The sequence below is a fragment of the Crotalus tigris genome, unplaced genomic scaffold (genome assembly GCF_016545835.1).
Source record: "Crotalus tigris isolate CLP2741 ecotype Arizona unplaced genomic scaffold, ASM1654583v1 scf7180000017666.379230911805:20528666, whole genome shotgun sequence".
Lineage (NCBI taxonomy): Eukaryota > Metazoa > Chordata > Lepidosauria > Squamata > Viperidae > Crotalus > Crotalus tigris.
In genome coordinates this window covers 2,560,615-2,580,755 of record NW_024096552.1, presented here as the reverse complement: position 1 = coordinate 2,580,755, position 20,141 = coordinate 2,560,615, and the positions used below count along the sequence as shown (strand labels likewise).

At 41.5% G+C, this 20,141-nt stretch overlaps 1 protein-coding gene and 1 long non-coding RNA gene across 6 annotated transcripts in view; one reads left to right on the top strand and one right to left on the bottom strand.

Annotated features, from left to right (window-relative positions):
- Positions 1-20,141, top strand: part of KANK2 (KN motif and ankyrin repeat domains 2) — an 88,641-nt gene that overhangs the window by 26,118 nt on the left and 42,382 nt on the right. For 3 of the 4 annotated variants that reach the window (XM_039336465.1, XM_039336468.1, XM_039336464.1), the window contains exon 2: positions 14,423-14,541. The gene's annotated coding sequence lies outside the window, so the exon portion shown is untranslated. Of the gene's footprint in view, positions 1-13,458; positions 14,287-14,422; positions 14,542-20,141 lie in introns of those variants that run through there. The other variant, XM_039336466.1, reaches the window with a different exon arrangement.
- Positions 1-20,141, bottom strand: part of LOC120305088 — a 139,816-nt gene that overhangs the window by 106,342 nt on the left and 13,333 nt on the right. For both annotated transcript variants that reach the window (XR_005555913.1, XR_005555914.1), the window contains exon 2: positions 18,186-18,324. This is a non-coding gene — a long non-coding RNA (uncharacterized LOC120305088). The remainder of the gene's footprint in view (positions 1-18,185; positions 18,325-20,141) is intronic.

The following is a 20,141-nucleotide window of genomic DNA, read 5'->3' as shown; positions in this document are numbered from 1 at the left end:
GTTCCGAACCAGCCACTAACTTGCATAAGTCCTGGTGCATTCGTGTCTCTTCCGGAGGAACCCTGGCCTGCAACTAACGAAGCCAGAGAAGGGAGGTTCTGGCGAAGAAGGAGGTGGATGTAGCCACCCTTACTGCCCATGCTGCGGCCTGATGTGTCCTGCAGAAAGAGAGTTTGGATTTCCTGTCCTCCGCCTTCAGGGCCTCTGCCATATCACCTGACACCATGGAAGAAGAAAATAGTGGAGTTAGAGGTTCATCCACAACAGGAACATCTAGCACTTCTGATAATGCTGGATCTACATTAAATAGCTTTTTGTCTGTACCCCCCCCCCCAGGGAGGAAAAAGTGCCAGGCATTTCCCATTGCCTCTGAACTGTGTTGAGAAAAAGAGTGGGACAGGGGATGTGCTGTTGAGTGAAGGTGGGTTCGGAGAACACCGGACTTGTATTCTGGCTGGTGGATGGGCCAGCCTGAGGAGCCCGGTCAGAGCCAATCTTAGCATGGTACTGGCCTTGTGGAGCAGTGACTTAAAGAGAGCTGGATTAAATAGACCCATGAAGGGAGGAGGGTCCGGGGAAAGGTCCTCCCTCCTCTGATAACGGTAGGTCCATCTGTTCATACTCTTCGGAGAACGACACTCTGCTCCTGGAAGACCTGGAAGGTGAAATAGAACCCAGAAAGTCGGCTGCTCCCACCTGGGAGAAATAAGATGGAGTCACTGATGCCACAGACTCGGGTCTAGACTTCTGGTGGAGTGTCAAGGCTAAACCCTGGGCGACCGCTTGAGATATCAGGGCCTGTAATTGTTCTTGAGATTCTGAGGGCCGAAGACCTGCTGCTGTGGGTGTAAATGTGGCTTCCAGGCCCAGAGGTGCAATTTTGGTCTCAGAAGGAGGTCTTTGAAGGCTAGATTCCTCGCTGAAGGGAATCATCTCTTCCTGTTCGGCCCTGGGAAAATAAAATTGACCAGAGTCCTCTTCCGGGGACCAAACCTCTTGGGCAGATGAGGTTGAAAGATTGAGTTTTGGGCCATATACTGAAGCTTCTGCGGGGGCAGGGGAAGTATGCCCAATTCCACCATGCTCTGCTTCTGTGCTTTGGAGAACTGTTTCTCTAAGGCCTGGTGTCTCCTGCTGGCCTCTTTCTCTGCCGCTTTGGAGGACTATTTGCCAGAGATGGCCTTGGCCTTGAGTTTCCCAGCAGCCTCCTGTTTGGAGGACTTGGGCTTCTTTTGCCTGGGAGTGCTGAGGGCACCTTGCAAAGTCTGAGGTGCTGTGTTGTCTGCAATCGTAATCAGAGATATTTCAGTGGTCAGCTGAGAGGGATGTCAACAGAGATATCTCAATGGTGTGCTGAGAGGGATCTCAATAGTAAAGGAGCAGAGTACTGATTGTAGCTGTGTGCCACTTCACTGGGATCAACAAGTACTCTAGGGTAATGGTGGCTGCAAGACCAACTTAATGGTACAGCTAGCCACCTACAATGCTCCTGATGGCAACAATACCAGTAAAATGCACCCTCAGTGCACTGGTCAGTTCTACTGTGGCAGCAAGACCAGAACCGTGGTAATGGCCAGCGCACAAGTAATTCACTCAGTGGCGGCAAGACCAACTTAATGATAATGGCCAATGCACTAGTCCTAGTTGGTGGTGGCAAGGCCAAGAATGGCATGGCCAGCACACTTGTCTGTTCAAAGACAAGTAGGAACGTAGGAAAACTTAGGCTGAGGCCTAGAGCTATTCTTGTTGTCTCCTAGTGGATGACCATCCACTTCTATGAAGCTTGAAGTCCAGAGAAAGAGGAATAATGGTAAGGCTATTATGGTAGTTAACCTTGTATTGGTAGTACAACAAGTTGCAAATTTCTGTGGTGTTGTGGAGCGCTCTGCAGCCTTCAAAATGCTGCCACTGAAAAAACTGACTGATTTTAAAAGTTTTATGTTGTGACTGGACATAAACCTTCATGCCTGATTTACTAGGGAAGCTGTAAAAGCGAGATTGCAAATGAGCAAGTAAAGGGTCCTCTTCCCTGGTTCGTTGAGCTAGCCTCCAAAATAGAAAATGCTCTCTCTCTCTCCCCTCCCTGCTGGAGAGAATGATAGCGGCATCCAAAGATGGCGCCCGCTACAGCCGAAAATGAAAGTGGGAGTTAAGGCTGCAGCTGAAGTGAACAAAAGCAGAAAAACAGAGAACGCAACGGTTTGAAAGAATCCTGACTGATCCAAGCATTGCAAGCACGCTGGACAGTCAAAAATAAACGTACCCAAAAGGCAAAAGAGAATGAACAAGGAGAATCCCCCCACGCGGCTTTCAAAATGGCGCCCGTGACTAACGTGCCGATAGAGAAACGGAGGCTTGAGACTTCCTTGAAGCCAGCAATCCAGCTAAAACACCGAGCAGTTTAGCACTGTGCTGATCCCAGCACAGCCAGGGGAATGGGGAATCCATAAATGGGGAACATTACAACCTGCTCAGTATAATCTCAATCTGCAAACTAGGAGCCAAACTTTTCACGTCTTTCCTGGGCACAGACTAAGTCATGACTGGGAGGTCTCCTGGCCCAGGAGAGCCGTGGCAAAGTTTGACTGACTTAATCTAATGGGCAGGAAGACAAAGTTAACCCATTTGTGGATTCTCCATCTATCATGCTGGAGAACAACATCCTCAAGTATGCCTAGATCTGTGAGTTGGGTGAGAAAATGTACAACTGGGATTGCCAATCATTTTGGACTGGACATATTTGAAATTTTGAGAACATGTTGAGTTCTCTAATGGGTATATAACTAATTGCAAAGCATAGATTTATCAGGATGCCCCCTGACCTTCCATAAAGTCCCCTTGTTTTCATGAATTCCCTATAATTTTGTTTTCTCCTGTTTCTGGGTCACATAGATGCATTTCCAAGTAAAACATAAGTTTTACCCACTCATTATTTTTATTTGCTTTGTACAATGCCAACTTTTAAATTATTATTTTTTGCAAATGTAAAATATCAAGTGAGGCAGGGAATGTGCTAGAGGGATGCCTACCTAGCATTCCCTTAACGAGCCCATTTACCCTAAAAAGAGTTAAAGCCAGCTTTTAAACAGGAGATTATCTGTTTTACACACACAGCTACATGCACACTCTCAGGCTGTTCCAGGCATGTCCAGCCCATAGCCCATGGGCTGCAGCCCCACAGGATTGTACACTTTTAACATCATTATGTAATTTTTATATTCATTAACTATATCATATATTTTATATGCAGTCCAAGACAATTTCTCTTCACTCAATGCAAACCAGACAAGCCAAAAGTTTTGACACCCATGGGCTATTTCCTTCAAATAATCTGTTAACTGGGCTCTTTTCCTTCCAACACACCATTCTTCTGGAAATCAAAAATGTCTGTCCAAAAGATTGCTGGTTTCATGGAGGTAGGTAAGAGCAGCCCTGAAAGCATTGGGACACTTCAGTCATATATTAGGCACTGGAGTGAATGGTCTTATGAGGAATCTCTTCAGATAGGAATTTAAAGTAGGTCACTTCAAAATGGAACAATGATAAGCCAGGGATGATAAGCATTTGGGGACTTTCTCTTACTCGTGCTGAATGGTACACTGGACCTCTGCTTGAAAGCTGATCCCTACACTTTCTCTCTTGCATTCACTTCTACATTCATGCACAACTTTTGGCTTCTATCTTCTCAGTGCTTTCTTTAAAATCCACACAGAAGATGTTGGGAATCTTCAAGAGATGTCCATCTCTCCAGTTCCAGCATGATATTTTTGGGGTCACCTATTGGTTGATTTTATCTTAGTTTATGTTATTTGTATGCTGCCTGTTGCTGAAGGCTTTAAGACCTGTAGACATCTGCATAGGACTTCCAGAAGAACCTTTTGTCATATGAAATTTTAGAGAAGGGGCCAAGGGAGAGATAAATAATGACTTTGCTTTGTAGGTTTCTTGTCTTTCCCACTGTGTCTTCTGCACTTTTACTTACCGGGAGATATAGAATTATTGCACAATTGTATTTGAATGGCAATGTTGGGTGGGGGGCTTGGGCAATCTTTTGCAGGGCCAGGCAGAGAAGTTTCTTCAGTACTTGATGGACAAAGTCACTCGGATTCATTCCCAATTGGACCCTATGCCCGGGGAGAGGCCTTGCCGTTATCTGGGAACAGTTTGAACTAGTTGGTTCTCATGGAGTGGACAGGATCCTTGATGTTGTCAGTGCCACCACCTATCATTTAGGTCCTTGTCCCTCCTGGATGGTGAAAGCCATCCAGGAGGGACAAGCTTTCTGGATCACTAGCTGAGGGAAAAGCTTTGAAGTCACATTACAAGTTTGATGGGTCAAAATTTAAAAAAGAACAATAATTAAAGACTTTAAAATTAAGCAGCAATTGAAAAGGTAGATTTCTGCAATATGCTATGATTATTAATACATCATTTGTACCATTATTAGGTTGCGTTTGGCCTGAATTTGCTGCAAAAATGCCTCTGGCAACAGAAGGAAAATCAGTCTCTTTGTTGAAAAAATGGGTTTTGAATGAATGTAACCAAATGAAGACCTGGAGCAGGAGGTGGGGAAAAGTAAAAACAAATGGTATTTACCAGAAACACAATGAAGCTGTTTAATAATTTCAGCTGCCTGAGAGTCAGAGTTTTCCCAGGGTGGGATTTTGCTGAACTTTGTAAAGCGGTGACATCACTTCCTGTGATCTTTTTTCCCCCCTATATTTTTTATTTTATTCAGAACAAAGTTAAAATTCAAAATTAAATAAAAATCCAAGAAGACTAAAAGAAAAAAACACAAGATACAAAGCAATGAGAATATTAAAACAATATCAACAACAAATAACCACCACCACAACATATTATACACACATTATCCCCTCTAGTTGAATACTGATGAATATACTACATTAGTTCCCACCCCTAGCGAAACCGGTCCTCCCAAAATTTTTAAACTACTAAATATATTAGCAACTTTTTGACCTATCTTCTATATGTTATATTAGCGACAAAGTAGTTAACAGGATAAACAATACTAGTAAAACAGACAAAATTGAAGTTTCAAAACTCTCTGTTAACAAACTGTTATTGTAATCCACTCGTAGAAAATTTACCATGGCTTCTTCACTATCCTGGATCATCCCAAAAGTTATAAATAGGCCATCCTGGGTCAAAAATTCATGTTTGTTTCTTAATATCCTCTCTTGTCAATAGTTTATTAAATGTAGTAAATTCAATCTCCAAAATAGGTCAGTCTTCAAGTCAGAGTACAAGCAGAAGTAGTTACCAGTTAACTGTAAAAAATTTATCCTGTCTCCCTCCATTTTCGTAGAGGAAAGGAATTCCTTCATAGAGGAAAGGAATTTGTCTTCATCCTTTCTAGCTATAATGCTGGAGAAGTATACAAACTTAAATTTTGGAACAACAAATGAAATCCACTTCACTGATTCTTCAGCTGTGAGACTACCTCTTTGATCTGGAGCTAGCTCAAAATATTTTTGTGTAACTTATCCAAAGGTAAAGCTTCAGATTCTACCATTTTTTGAATAAATATTCAAGTTTAATCAAATACACACACACACAGAGAGAGAGAGGGGGAGGCAGGTATTTTGCAAATTCAAAAATATAGAATCCACCCAATATTGTCATGCTTTCCATATGGATGAGACAAGGATTATTCAGAATAACATATATCAAAAGGAAAGAAGAGATAAAGCAATTAGAGTCCAGCAAGGGTTGAAATAAATCAGCATTCAACTGCTAATCAACTTTCAAAGCAAAAAGCAAAATAAAACAAAGTCAAAAAATGAAAATTAAAATTCTGGCATGCTTGGAAAACGAAACTGTTTGACAGGAAGGTGGATATGCCCAGTGACTTTTCATTCGCTTCCAGAGGGAATTGGAATTTTCAAAAAAAAAACCTTCCTCATTGGATCCACAATCATCCAAAAATCATCTTGGATCATTTCTAAGTGCTGCCATTCAAAACCAGGGAGCAGCACTGCCAAAGAACCAGCGTTAGCAGTGAAATCAGCAAATCCTGAGAAAAAAGAAACTCTTACTGTGCAGCAGTCATCTTGAACGGGGAAAGCCCTTACTTTCTATAATCTTGGCACTTCTTTTGATATAGCCCAAAACTTCATTGCCTCTTTGGCAGCTGCAGCACATTGATGGCTGATGCCACATCTATGGTCCACCAGGATGGCCCAATTCTTCTCCCAAGTATTATTACTGAGCCAGCTATTGCTTGATTGGTGCCTTTAGGCTTTCCTGTCTTACATTTACCTTAATTTCTCCCTACAGAACTACATATTGTTAAATAGGGCCCAGTTAGAGTGCAGTACTGCAGGCCACTTTAGCTGACTGTGTTCAGCAGGTCAGCGGTTCAAATCTCACCGGCTCAAGGTTGACTCAGCCTTCCATCCTTCCGGGGTAGGTAAAATGAGGACCCAGATTGTTGGGGGCAATGTAAATATATACATATACATTGCTTACTGGTGTACACCACTTAGAGAGTGCTTGCACTTAAAGCGGTATATAAGTCTCATAAATAAATAAATAAAATATTCAAATGTACCAAGACCTTAGAGCAGTGGTGGCGAACCTATGGCACGGGTGTCATAGGCGGCACTCAGAGCCCTCTCTGTGGGAATGCGTGCTGTCGCCCGAGTCCTAGGCCTTCAGCTGGGTTTTATAAAACCTTTTCGCTTTAGGCCTCCACTGCCGTGTACAAAAAAAAAAAAAAAAGGTTCAATCATTCAATTTCAACTTCATGCGGGAAAAAAAAAGATCTTATAAAGTTGGAATTGATTGATTGAACTTTTTAGTCCTACCCAGTCTGCCGTTACCACCACAGCCACACTCAGCCAATGGGCCACACCACCCAATTGGCCACACCTAGCCAATGGGCCACACCCACCAGGCACCCGACGATGCATAAGTGGGTTTTGGGTTGCAGTTTGGGCACTCGGTCTCTAAAAGGTTTGCCATCACTGCCTTAGAGGCAACTCTAGCCAAACTCCAATCTACATAAAAAAGCTATACCCAAACTGAACCAAATAATGAACAAATAACTCCCAGAGGATTTGACCCTACTGATAAACCCTTGGAGGAAGACAAATGGAGATATGTCACACATAGAAGGAAACACAATAACCAAAGAAAGAAGCAGCATAGATCTAATAAACCCCTACTGCCCAATCTAACCCAACCAGAAGCAGCCGCATTAAAACTGAGCAATCGATTTCTCCTCCTAGATAGAAATATGCAGACCCACAACCTCCCCCTCAAAGAAAACATGCAGACATCTAGCAAAGAAACAACACCAAACATCCCTAAAAGAATCACATCAACAAATACACCTGAGATAAACAGAAAAGCAATAGGCAATTCTATCCTCAAAGGAACAGAATCAGCCATCTGCAGACCGGAGAGGTATGTTGTCTCCCTGGAGCAAAAATCAAAGATGTGGCCGAGAACCTAACCAAAATAATTAGGAGCACAGATTACTATCCTTTCCTCCTCCTCCACATTGGGCCAAATGACACATCAAAGAACCTGAGCACAATATTGAGAGATTATAAGCAACTAGGTAATTAAAGTTAAGGAGCTAGGAGCACAAGTAGTGTTCTCATCAGGACTTCCAACAAAAGGGCAACCTCCATTGAGGAAAAAGAGAATTCTAGAAATAAACCTTCCTTCATGGATTACTGCCTTGTCGTGGTGAAGGGGCTTGTGTAACTCAATGAAGTTATGAGCTATGCTGTGCAGAGCCACCCAAGATGGACAGGTCATAGCAGAGCCTTTGATTGTGTGGATCACAACAAATTGTGGCAAGTTCTTAAAGAGATGGGAGTACCAGACCATCTTATTTGTCTCTTGAGAAACCTATATGCGGGTCAAGAAGCAACAGTGAGAACTGGACCCAGAACCACTGATTGGTTCAAAATTGGGAAAGGAGTCCGGCAAGGCTGTATACTGTCACCCTGCTTATTTAACTTATATGCAGAGCACATCATGAGAAAGGCAGGGCTAGATGAATCAAAAGTTGGAATTAAGATTGCTGGGAGAAATATCAACAACCTAAGATATGCAGATGATACCACTCTAATGGCAGAAAGTGAAGAGGAACTAAAGAGCCTCTTGATGCAGGTGAAGAAGGAGAGTGCAAAAGTTGGCTTGAAACTCAACATTAAGAAAACCAAAATCGTGGCATCCAGTGCTCCCAATTCCTGGCAAATAGATGGGGAAGAAATGGAGGTTGTGACAGATTTTATTTTCCTGGGCTCCAAGATCACCTCAGATGGGGACTGCAGCCAAGAAATTAAAAGACGCTTGTTCCTGGGGAGGAATGGGCCATGGTTTTTCCAGTTGCAATGTATGGCTGTGAAAGTTGGACCATAAGAAAGGCTCAGCGCCAAAGAATTGAGGTATTTGAACTATGGTGCTGGAGAAGACTCCTGCGAGTCCCTTGGACTGCAAGGCATTCAAACCAGTCAGTCCTAGAAGAGACCAACCCTGATTGTTCTTTAGAAGGCCAGATCCTGAAGTTGAAACTCAAATGCTTTGGCCACCTAATGAGAAGAAAGGACTCACTGGAGAAGAGCTTAATGCTGGGAAAGATTGAGGGCAATAGAAGAAGGGGACGACAAGAGAATGAGGTGGCTGGATGGAGTCACTGAAGCAGTAGGAGTGAGCTTAAATGGACTCCAGAAGATGGTAGAGGACAGGAAGACCCGGAGGAACATTGTCCACGGGGTCGTGATGGGTCGGACACGACTTCACAACTAACAACAACAAGAAATAAACCACTAGCTAAAGGGTTGGTGTCTCCAAGAAAACTTTGGTTTCCTGGACCATGGACTGCATTTCCTATGCAAAGGACTCTTGTCAAGGGATGGGCTGCACCTCACTAAAACAGGGAAAAATATACTCAGAAAAAGACTGGCCCAACTCATCAGGAGGGCTTTAAACTAAAATTGAGGGGGAAGGGTGACCTATCTTTAGAATCTCTAGAACAGAAAAAGTCATAAATCCCAAGAAAACAAACAATGAGATAGGGAGTGATGAGAAAAAAAGAAAAACTCTAACAACAATCAGGAGATGCAGGAAAGATACCCATGGACAAGCATAAAAGTCTTAAATGTTTATATACTAATGCTCAAAGCTTGGGGAACAAACAAGGTGAACTAGAAGCAGTAGTACATGAGGGCAGGTATGACATAGTTGGCGTTACAGAAACCTGGTGGGATGAAACCCATAACTGGAATGTACTGATGGATACAAATTGTTCAAAAGAAATAGATCTACAAAAAGAGGAGGGGGAGTTGTAAGAGAACACTACACATCTACAGAAACGCACATGATCAAAGATAAAATCCCTCCAGAATATATATGGGTCAATACAAAAGGGGAAAAAAGTGATATTGCCATAGGTGTATATTACAGGCCACCCAACCAATCAGAAGAAATAGATGAATTCTTTACCTGTTAACAAATGTATGTAGGAAGCATATCACAGTAGTAATGGGAGACTTCAACTATCCAGATATCAACTGGGAAACAAACTCTGCAGTGAGTGGGAGATCAGATTCTTAACCAACCTAGTCTACAACTTTATTATCCAAAAGGTGGAGGCAGGAACTAGAAGTAAAGCTATACTGGATCTAATTTTTACTAATTGAGAAGAAGTGATAGAGCAGTGGTTCTCAACCTGTGGGTCGGGACCCCATTTGGGGTCGAATGACCATTTCACGGGGGTCGCCAAACAACGCAGTCCGCCATTTTTTCCCCCTTTTCCTTAGCTGTGCTACTCCCTTTTATTCTATTGGCTTTTGAAAGCCAACAGAATAGACTCTATTGAATAGAGTCTAATTCTATTGGCTTTCAAAAGCCAATAGGAATTGTCCAGGCTGTCTCTGCCCTGCTGAGCCCCCCAAAAGTCCCATTCTGCAAACAGTGCTGCACCAGTTGAGTAGTCCCCGACTTACAACCGGTTGAGTAGTCCTCGACTTACGACCGGTTGGGGGTCGCGGCATTAAAAAGGTTGAGAACCACTGGTTCAGATCTACTTCCCCAAAAGAAATTCTGTGAATGGATTGATTGATCCTTCAGAATGACCACTCATCACCTAGAGGAGAAATAAAATGTTAATGCTGCTGCCTCTGAGCAGTCCAGTAAAGTACTCCTTGACTTATGACCACAACTGAGCCTAAAATTTCCATTGCTAAGCAAGACATTTGTTAAGTGAATTTTGTCCCACTTTACAATCTTTCTTGCCACAGTTGTTAAGTGAATCATTGCAGTTGTTAAGTTTTAACCTAGTTGTTAAGTGAATCTTGTTTCCCCACTGACTTTGCTTGTCAGAAGGTCGCAAAAGGGGATCACGTGATCCCGGGACATGGCAACCGTCATAAATATGAACCAGTTGCCAAGCATCTGAATTTTGATCATCTGACCATGGGGATGTTGCAACGGTCGTAAGTGTGAAAATTGGTCATAAGTCGCTTTTTCAGTGACGTTACTTTGAACGGTCCACAAATGAATTGCTGTAAGTTGAGGACTACCTGTATTTGAATGTAAAATCTGTTAGGCATTTTAGGGGATCCTACACTTATTTTCCTGTACCCATGAGAATCTATCAACCTTGCCTCCATCCGTGGTGTCCCTCCTGTGGCAAGGCCACTTTCTGTGTCTATTCTGACTCTGAGTTAAAAACGCCTTCTTTTAAATCAGTGGTTCTCAACCATGGTTCGGGACCCCATTTGGGGTCGAACGACCATTTCACGGGGGTCGCCAAACAATGCAGCCCACCATTTTTTTCCCCTTTTCCTTAGCTGTGCTGCTCCCTTTTATTCTATTGGCTTTTGAAAGCCAATAGAATAGACTCTCTTGAATAGAGTCTAATTCTATTGGCTTTCAAAAGCCAATAGGAATTGTCCAGGCTGTCTCTGCCCTGCTGAGCCCACCAAAAGTCCCATTCTGCAAACGGTGCTGCACCAGTTGAGTAGTCCTCGACTTACGACCGGTTGGGGGTCGCGGCATTAAAAAAGTTGAGAACCACTGTGATAGAGGGAGTCGAAGTTGCCGGAACCTTGGGGGAAAGTGACTATGTCATGCTGAAATTCAATATAATGCAAACACAAGCAATAGAAAATAATCCAACCAGAGTCTTAGACTTCAGAAGAGCTGATTTTAACAAACCCAGAGAGAACCTAAGAAAGATTCCATGGACAAAAATCCTAAAGAGGAAAAGAATGCAACAAGCATGGGAAACACTGAAAAATATGATCATAAAAGCCCAGTCCAGTACAATACCACTGAAAAAGAAAAATAAGAAATCCAAGAAGAAGCCAGCATGGCTGCACAAAGTTCTCTCTGACAAACTGAAAGACAAAAAGGACAAGTACAAAAAATTGAAAGAGGGACACATAACTAAGGCTGATTATCAGCAGACAGCTGGAACATGCAAAGAGGAAGTCAGGAAAGCAAAGGCTCAGAATGAACAAAGACTTGCAACAGAAATCAAGGATAATAAAAAATGTTTTTCAACATATAAATAACAAAAAAAGTCAAGGAAACTGTAGGTCCACTAAAGAGAGAAGATGGCAAGGAAGTAACAGGCAGTAGGGAGAAAGCAGAGCTGCTTTGCATCAGTCTTCACACAAAAAGAAATTATAGCCCAACATACCACAAAAACTAGAAACAAAAATTGAAATAAGCAAGAAAATGGTAAGAGAACACCTATCTGACCTTGATAAATATAAATCACTGGGACCTGACAGATTACATCCTAGAGTTCTGAAGGAGCTGGCAGATGTTTTCTGAGAACCATTGTACCATATTTTTCAAAAATCCTGGAACACCAGGGAAGTACCTGAGGATTGGAAGAGGGCTGATGTTCCCATCTTCAAGAAAGGGAAAAAAACCAGACCCAGGAAACTACAGACCAATCAGTCTAATATCAATACCTGGGAAGATCCTGGAAAAGATAATCATAAACCGATTTGCGAACAACTAGAAGCAAACAAAGCTATAACTGGTAGCCAGCATGGGTTTGTTAAAAACAGATCATGCCAAACCAATCTTATTTCATTCTTTGATAAAGTGACCAAATTAGTAGACTAGCAAAATGCAGTGGACATAGTATACTTAGATTTCAGTAAGGCATTTGACAAAGTAGACCACAATCTACTGCTTGGTAAGCTAGAAAAAGGTGGAATAGACAATATCACCACCAGATGGATTTGTAGCTGGTTGACAAACCATACTCAATGAATAGTCCTCAATGGTACTACATCCACATGGAGGGAAGTAAGCAGTGTGGTACTACAAGGCTCCATCTTAGGACCAGTATTCTTCAACATCTTCATCAATGACTTAGATGAGGGACTAGAAGGGGAACTCATCAAATTTGCAGATGACACCAAACTGGCAGGAATAGCCAACACCTCAGAAGACAAGATCAGGATGCAAAAAGATCTTGACAGACTTGAGCAATGAGCCCTATCCAAGAAATGAATTTTAATGTGGAGAAAAGCAAACTTTTACATTTAGGCAGGAAAAATCAAAGGTATAAGTACAGATCTGACTCAAAAAAGTAACTGTGAGAGGGACCTTGGAGTCCTAGTGGACGATCACTTGACTATGAGCCAGCAGTGTGCAGCAGCAGCCAAAAAAGCTAATATAATCTTGGGTTGTATAAGGCATAGAATCAAGATCACGTTAAGTATTAGTACCGCTTTATAAAACCCCAGTGAGACCACACCTGGAATACTGCAACCAATTTTGGTCACCAAACTACAAAAAAGATGTTGAGACTTTGGAAAAAGTTCAGAGAAGAGCAATTAAAATGATCAAAGGCCTGGAGACTAAAGCATATGAAGAACAGCTGCAGGACTTGGGTTTAGCTAGCTGCTAGTATAAAGAAAATAAGAAATAGGGGTGACATGATAGTAGTATTCCAGTATTTGAGGGGCTGCCGCAAAGAAGACGGCATCAAACTATTCTCCAAAGCACCAGAGGAAAGGACAAGAAACAATGGTTGGAAACTAATCAAGAAGAGAAGCAACCTGGAATTAAGCAGAAACAGTGAGGACAATTAACCAGTGGAACAGCTTGCCTTCAGAAATCATAGGCGCTCCATCACTGGAGATTTTAAAGAAGAGGCTAGACAGTCACTTGTCTGAGATGGTATAGGTTCTCCTACTTGAGCAGGGGGCTGGACTAGAAGACCTCCAAGGTCCCTTCCAGCTTCTCTTCTCTTCTCTTCTCTTCTCTTCTCTTCTCTTCTCTTCTCTTCTATTCTATTCTATTCTATTCTATTCTATTCTATTCTATTCTATTCTAAAATGTTAATATAACTCTAGCTTTGGCCCTGGTTAAAGGTCTGGATATTTAAAGCCTTATAAAGGCCCAATTTTTGTAAGAATTAAAGTAGGTGATGGGAACTCTTGCAAGTCTTTCCAATACTTGACATTCCTCTTCAGATGCATTTGAAATGTTCAGTCCAAGAGGCAGCTAATTAGAGCTTTTCTAGTAATGAAGACAACAATCCAGTTGGCCACAATGTAGTCAGTATTTGTTACCCAATTTTGATCAACTATCCAAATCCTAACTTTGCCCAGAGACAAAACTTTTGTTTTCCTACTGCTCCAATCAGAATCTGTGAATAGTATTTAGGAATGAAAAAGGAGCTCTCTGATGCTTCATACACTTGATCTTATCCAAAAGGGCTGGGGTAATAGAGAAACTGGTACTTGAGAACTGTTAATCCCATCTGGCATGAAATAAAGAAGAGGCTATATCCTGCTGCAGTCACACTATCCTGTCTGGATAGCAATAGCAACAAGAATTCTGAGCTGCTGATAAGTTTTGAGAATTTATGAATTAATAGACAAGGATGAAGTTAAAACAGAAGAGATGTGCTGGCTGCTATTATATGTTTATTTTGTTGTCTTATAAGCTTATAAGAAAAGACAGAAAGATTGAGCTTAATCTGAATGTTGCTTTCTCTAAATAAAGGAAATAAATTTAGGAACATATAAACAAGTATAGAGTGGTATTATTTGTTAAGAAATGTTAAGAGTCTGAGGCTTGCAAGAGACCCAAGAACAAGATTTGGATAAAATTGTGTAGACAAGGAATGCTATTTTTCACAGTACAAGTACCGGAAAAATATTATGTGAATTGGGGGTATTTAGAATGGAATTTTCTTGTTCCGCCAGGCATGGCAGCATTTGCTGAACTACTTTAACAGCTTGATAGTGATTTGAATCTGAATATTCTAAGGTAAATTCATGTGTTTGTATGTATGTTATGTATGTATGTATGTGTTTGTGTGTTACATATCTCCTTTTGCACAATAAAATGGAAATTTGGTGAGAAAATGGAAGATCACATTGCCCTCTTAAATTTTGTTTTGCAGGGCCATAATTACATTTGGACTGTTGGATAAAAAAAAAAGGGAAAATAAAAGACTGACAGACATGTGGATTCAGCCTTCTCTCTCCAAGCAACAGAGATAGGAATGTAGGTCTGATCCAGGTGAGAAAAAGCTTTCTTGCTCAGGCAACTATTATGGTTGCTTTTGTGGTCTTCAAAAGCTTGTTTCCTTTTTATTAGTGTAATAGAATACAAGTGCTGGCCAGAATTTGAAGAAAACTACCAATTATTCCCAGCTGTGAAATAGAGCCATGCTTAAAAAAAGCCTCCCCTTCAGAGACCTGGGACAACAATGATGGGTATCAGATTCCTTCTCTGTCATGTTATAGTAATACTCTTAAGAGATGCCTAGCTCAGGGTCCATGATCTGGCTTATTAAATCTCATTTCATTGTGACAGGTTCAAGACCCATCCCTATTGCACAACACAAGATTTAGCCAGTCAGTGGTGGAGCTGAAACACAACGTGATTCAGTATCTGAAGTTCAGAACATGGTGTCTTTAACAGATAATGAAAAAGGGGCTTGGTTGAACTGGAATTTAAGGCAAAAGGCTGACGTCTTCCAAGGGTAGTTTCTGAGTTGATGGCAGAATTATATCATGCTCTGGGTGGAATATCAGGCAACTGTGTATAATTAATAACTTCTCAATAATCATTCACTGAGAATGAATTAATATTCATTGCTCTCTAATCAGACAAGTGAAAGCAGAAATAAACATTTGAAAACAGCCTTTGGAACAGGAAGAGAGAGACACTGGGGAATTAATGGCTTGAAAATCAGGAATTCATGGCCATGATTATCCAAGAATCCAATTTAAAAGGGCCTGGATGAAACTGGAGTCAGTCAGAACAAGGGCTAACTGCAAAGAAAGTTGGGGAAGCCAGCCACTTGGTTAAGGATGTTTTTTGCATGGGACTGAACATTCTGATAACATCCTATAAGTTTCTGAGAGGAAGAATGGGAGAAATAGTTTCAGGATTCAATACAGACAGTCCTTGTTTAGTGACTGCCTCATTTAGTGACCATTTGCAATTACAATGGTGATGAAAAGTAACTTTGCAACTAAGCCTTGCAGTTATGATCTTTGCAGGTCTGTAAAACAAAGGAAAGCTAAAATCATAAGCACTGTCACATTTCACTTGATAACTGCTTTGCCTATTGACTGAATTGCTGGTCCCAACTGTGGTTGCTAAACAAGGACTACTTGTATGTATTCTGAAGGCATTAAAGTAGAGAATGGAGTGATGAAAATCAGTTTTTATTTGGAAGTGCTTGAGGGCACATACTGCTTTATTTTTTTATATTTATCTCACAAAGGAGGTGAACTGGAAGAATGATTGTCAGCAGGTATTTACCAAAAGAAAGGGGAAGGCTGAAATTATCTGAAGTGATAGCTACAAATTCATATATTTAGAAGGCATGCATGTGAATGATTTTCTATTTGAACTGATGTTTCTTCTGATTTAGTTTGGACTTCTTTAGAACTATTGCTCAAGACTATCACTCTTTGGGCAGCAATTATATGATCATGTTGTGGAACTCAGACATGTATTATATGTATCTGACAAGCACGTGTGTATAGATATGAGCTGATAAATTTAACAAACCAGGGTAGAAAATTACAGTACAGTATCCATGATGAACAGATCTTCATCTGCTTTGGCAGTACCTTATTACCTGTGATATTTCCTGCAGTGCCTAGCCTAGCCATTGCTCCTTGGACACTGAATCTTGTTAGAATTAAATTATTGGAATAGAGGGCAACAAATTCCCATTTGGTTTCCTCACTGATGCAAAATCCCTCCCCTCCTCTAGAGTTAATTCCAAGACAAAAAGACACCTATGGGGTACATGAACATTGGGGTTACATCTTGTCATAGTGATAGTCAACTTGATCAAAGTACAGATGGCCCATGTTCAACCTATGCTTCTGGCACCGCTGATATCATTTCCCACTCAACATTTATTCTAGCCAATTGTAGCATTTCTGAAGAAGGTATATTTCACACTTACTATTGCGTAGTGGGTTTCAGTAGGTAAAGAGCAGACCAGCATAGTTACAACATCATTTATTGACTCAAACTAGAACTAGAGCAGGGCTTTTCAACCTTTTCACCCACTGTTCCACTTTTAGGATATGGCAACATCCGAGTACCACCAGTCGCCTAGCAAGGTGTCAAAAACTTGATGACCAAAAAAAAAAAAAAAAAGGAAAAAGGTGATAAAGTACAGGTAGTCCTCATCTTACAACAGTTCGCTTAGTGACTGTTCAAAATTACAATAGCACTGAAAAAAATGCCCCCCAAGGCATAGTTGAGCAAGACAGCACCCGGCGGTGCTCTTCCTTCTGTCCAAGGTTTTCATTGTTGGGAGCATTTCTGTTGAGGATTGGCAGTGGGGGTGGGGTGGGGGGGGTGTTTGGTTTTTATTTCCCCCATCTGCTGGGTGGTTGCAGCAGGTTTTGGTCACTTCACATGACCCTGGGACACTGTGACCATCATAAATATGAATCAGTTGCCAAGCATCTGAATGTAAATCATAAGACCCTGGAGACGCTGCAACATTCCAGCTGATTGGCACTTCTTCTGGGCTCAATAGAAGCGTCAGGATCAGTGCTGCTTTCCAACTGATTGGTGCTTCTTCAGGGCTCAGCAGAAGCACCAGGATCAGCGCTGAGCTCCAGCTGGAGCCTGGTACTGATCCTGGTGCTTCTACTGAGCCCTGACAGCCCTGGAACTCCAGCCATCTCTTGCTCAGACTTGTGTGGTGCTACCACCAGTTCAACTCATTCCCCTCCCCCACTACCACTTTTCTAGGATGGTTGCGTACCACCTGCCAGGTGCCAATGTACCACAGGTGGTACCCATACCACTGATTGAAAAGCCCTGGACTAGAGAACTGCAGGCAATTGCCTGTAATTTATAGTCTGAGCCCACAGGGCCTTAACCAGTCACAATACTTGAAAAAGCCTGCCCAAATATGAATGTTCAAAGTTTCCTTCCAAAACAGTTGGAGTTAACAGTCAGGGTCATCTAAAGGTTAGTTTCATTTTAGCTTCACAAGCAGTTGGAGCTAAATTAAGTTAGTTTCATTTTAGCAGGGATTAACACAACTTTATATATATATTCAATACATACAGTAACACTATGCTGTAAGATTCAGTTGTGAAATGCTTGGGAAATGAAACTGGGTGCCGTTTTGTCAGCACTGTGAAAATAAGAGATTATGAAATTGTCAATTTAGACTGAATTATGAAACAAAGTGCCAAAAGGGAAAAAGAGAGTACTTCATAACTTCCCTTCTATCAGGGGGCTGGATTAATCTCTCAATACAATATTAAAAAGTAATTTCCTCATCCATTAGGATAGAGGTGAGATACTGAAGTTATGGCAACTGCAGAGAATAGTCAAAAGGACAGTAAGTTACAGGACCTAATCCAGATAACTCAGTGAACTCTGAAAACCAGTTCTACTGTAATCAAGAAGGTGTCATCTGGAAAGGAGGCAGGTTTGTAGAAGCATAATATGAAACATTATGGGGAAAGATTAAAAAAAAGGTAATGTGAAGACTTTCAGAGTTTGCTTACTGAGTAGGGAATGTCTCTGACTCTGGAAATGGGAGGGGGGAAAGAATGAATGTGTTTGCCAATTACATGCTGCCCCAATCTGGGCTGCATACAAAGTATAAAATAATATAAAAATGCAACTAGACCCATAAATAAGTTCTAAAATCACATTAAACTTACTGTAGCTCCTTAATGCCTCTTATGTCCAAAACACTCAATGGAAGAGCATTGGTAGACTATCTTGCCTTCTGAAAACTTAGCAGGAATGACCTTCCTCAGCACGATTGACCTCATGATGGGCCCAATGGAATGTAATATTCTGGAAAGAATGACAGATGTTGGATATACTGAGGCAAAAACTCAGGCAACTGACAAGAACAACAGCAACAACAACAACAACAACAACAACAACAACAACAATAATAATAATAATAATAATAATAATAATAATAATAATAATAATAAAGTTGGAAGGGACCTTGGAGGTTATCTAGTCCAACCCCTAGCTCAGGCAGGAAACCCTACACCATTTCGGACAAATAGCTGTCCAGTCTCTTCTTAAAAACTTCCAGTGTTGGAGCATTCACCGCTTCTGGAGGCAGGTTGTTCCATTGGTTAATTGTTCTAACTGTCAGGAAGTTTCTCCTTAGTTCTAAGTTGCTTCTCTCCTTGATCAGTTTCCATCCGTTGCTTCTTGTTCGGCCCTCAGGCGCTTTGGAAAATAGCTTGACTCCCTCTTTTATGTGGCAGCCCCTGAGATATTGGAGCACTGCTATCATGTCTCCCCTCGTCCTTCTCTTTGTTAAACTAGACATACCCAATTCCAGCAACCGTTCCTCATATGTTTTAGCCTCCAGTCCCCTAATCATCTTTGTTGCTCTTCTCTGTACTCTTTCTAGAGTCTCAGCATCCTTTTTACATCGTGGTGACCAAAACTGGTGCAGTATTCCAAGTGTGACCTTACCAAGGCATTGTAAAGTGGTATTAATACTTCACGTGATCTTGATTCTATCCCTCTGTTAATGCAACCTAGCACTGTGTTGGCCTTTTTGGCAGATGCAGCACATTGCTGGCTCATATTTAAGTGATTGTCCACTAGGTTATGAAAGAGCAGTATGTTCAAGCTCTTTGGAAGGAACCCTTCTCAGATGTCTTCTGATGCCAGAATAATGTAGCTTCTCTTGGGTACCCGATGGTTTAACTTACAAGGACAGAGAACAGAGTTTCACCTTGGACAGCAAAGTGATTCCTGAAGGTTCTGATCAATTTACTGTATATCCTCAATCATTGCAAGGATCCAATGATCCTGCAATCTGCTTCTCAGCCATCATGTTCCCTGTCCCACTGACCTGTGGAAGGGATACCAAATTTCCACTTTCCCAAATTGGCTTTTGCTGCCTCAGTTACATTCCACCCGCAAACCCTTTGTTCCCCTCACCACTTCCTGCTCCAGGAAAAATCCTGACTACCAAAATTCTTGATCCTTGCTATCCCGTTAGGTTGGTGTTTTAGTTTCTCCTCCTCCCCCATTATTGTGAAGATCTCTCTGTGGGTAAGAGGAAGTTCTCATGTAACAGCCTACAGAACTGTTTATTTTTGGAGAAAATTGCTTCCATATAGGGGGAAAGGGCCAGCACTGTACTCTGTCTGTTGCTTGAAGAATTCTCTCATACTGCTGTTTTCACATAAAGTACCTACCCTGGGCTAAAATGTTCAATTTCCTCTTGTCCCTTGCCAGCAGCTCTTTAATTTACTATGTCATTAGTCTATGGCTCTTATTCTTGTAACTGTGTAACTTTAGAGCACATTCAATTTTTGGTAACTTTAGAGTGCACATGCAATTATCTTTGAAGACGCTAAGAAACTGAACTTAGTCCACAACACAGCTTTGGGATCAGTCAAAATTCAGAAGAGCTTCCCTGATATTCTATCCATTTCCAAGTTCAGTCCATAGCACTGATTCCTATTTTGAAATCTGAATCACTGAATATGGCTGCTTTATGGATCGTGTTTTCCACACTAAGCTTGCTTTCACCTTTGTTGCCATGTTTAGAGGGATTGATTAAATAAGTCATTGTGCCATCCTCCTTTTGGAATTCCTCACCAGGAGCAAATCCTCCAAATCTTTTGGAGCTA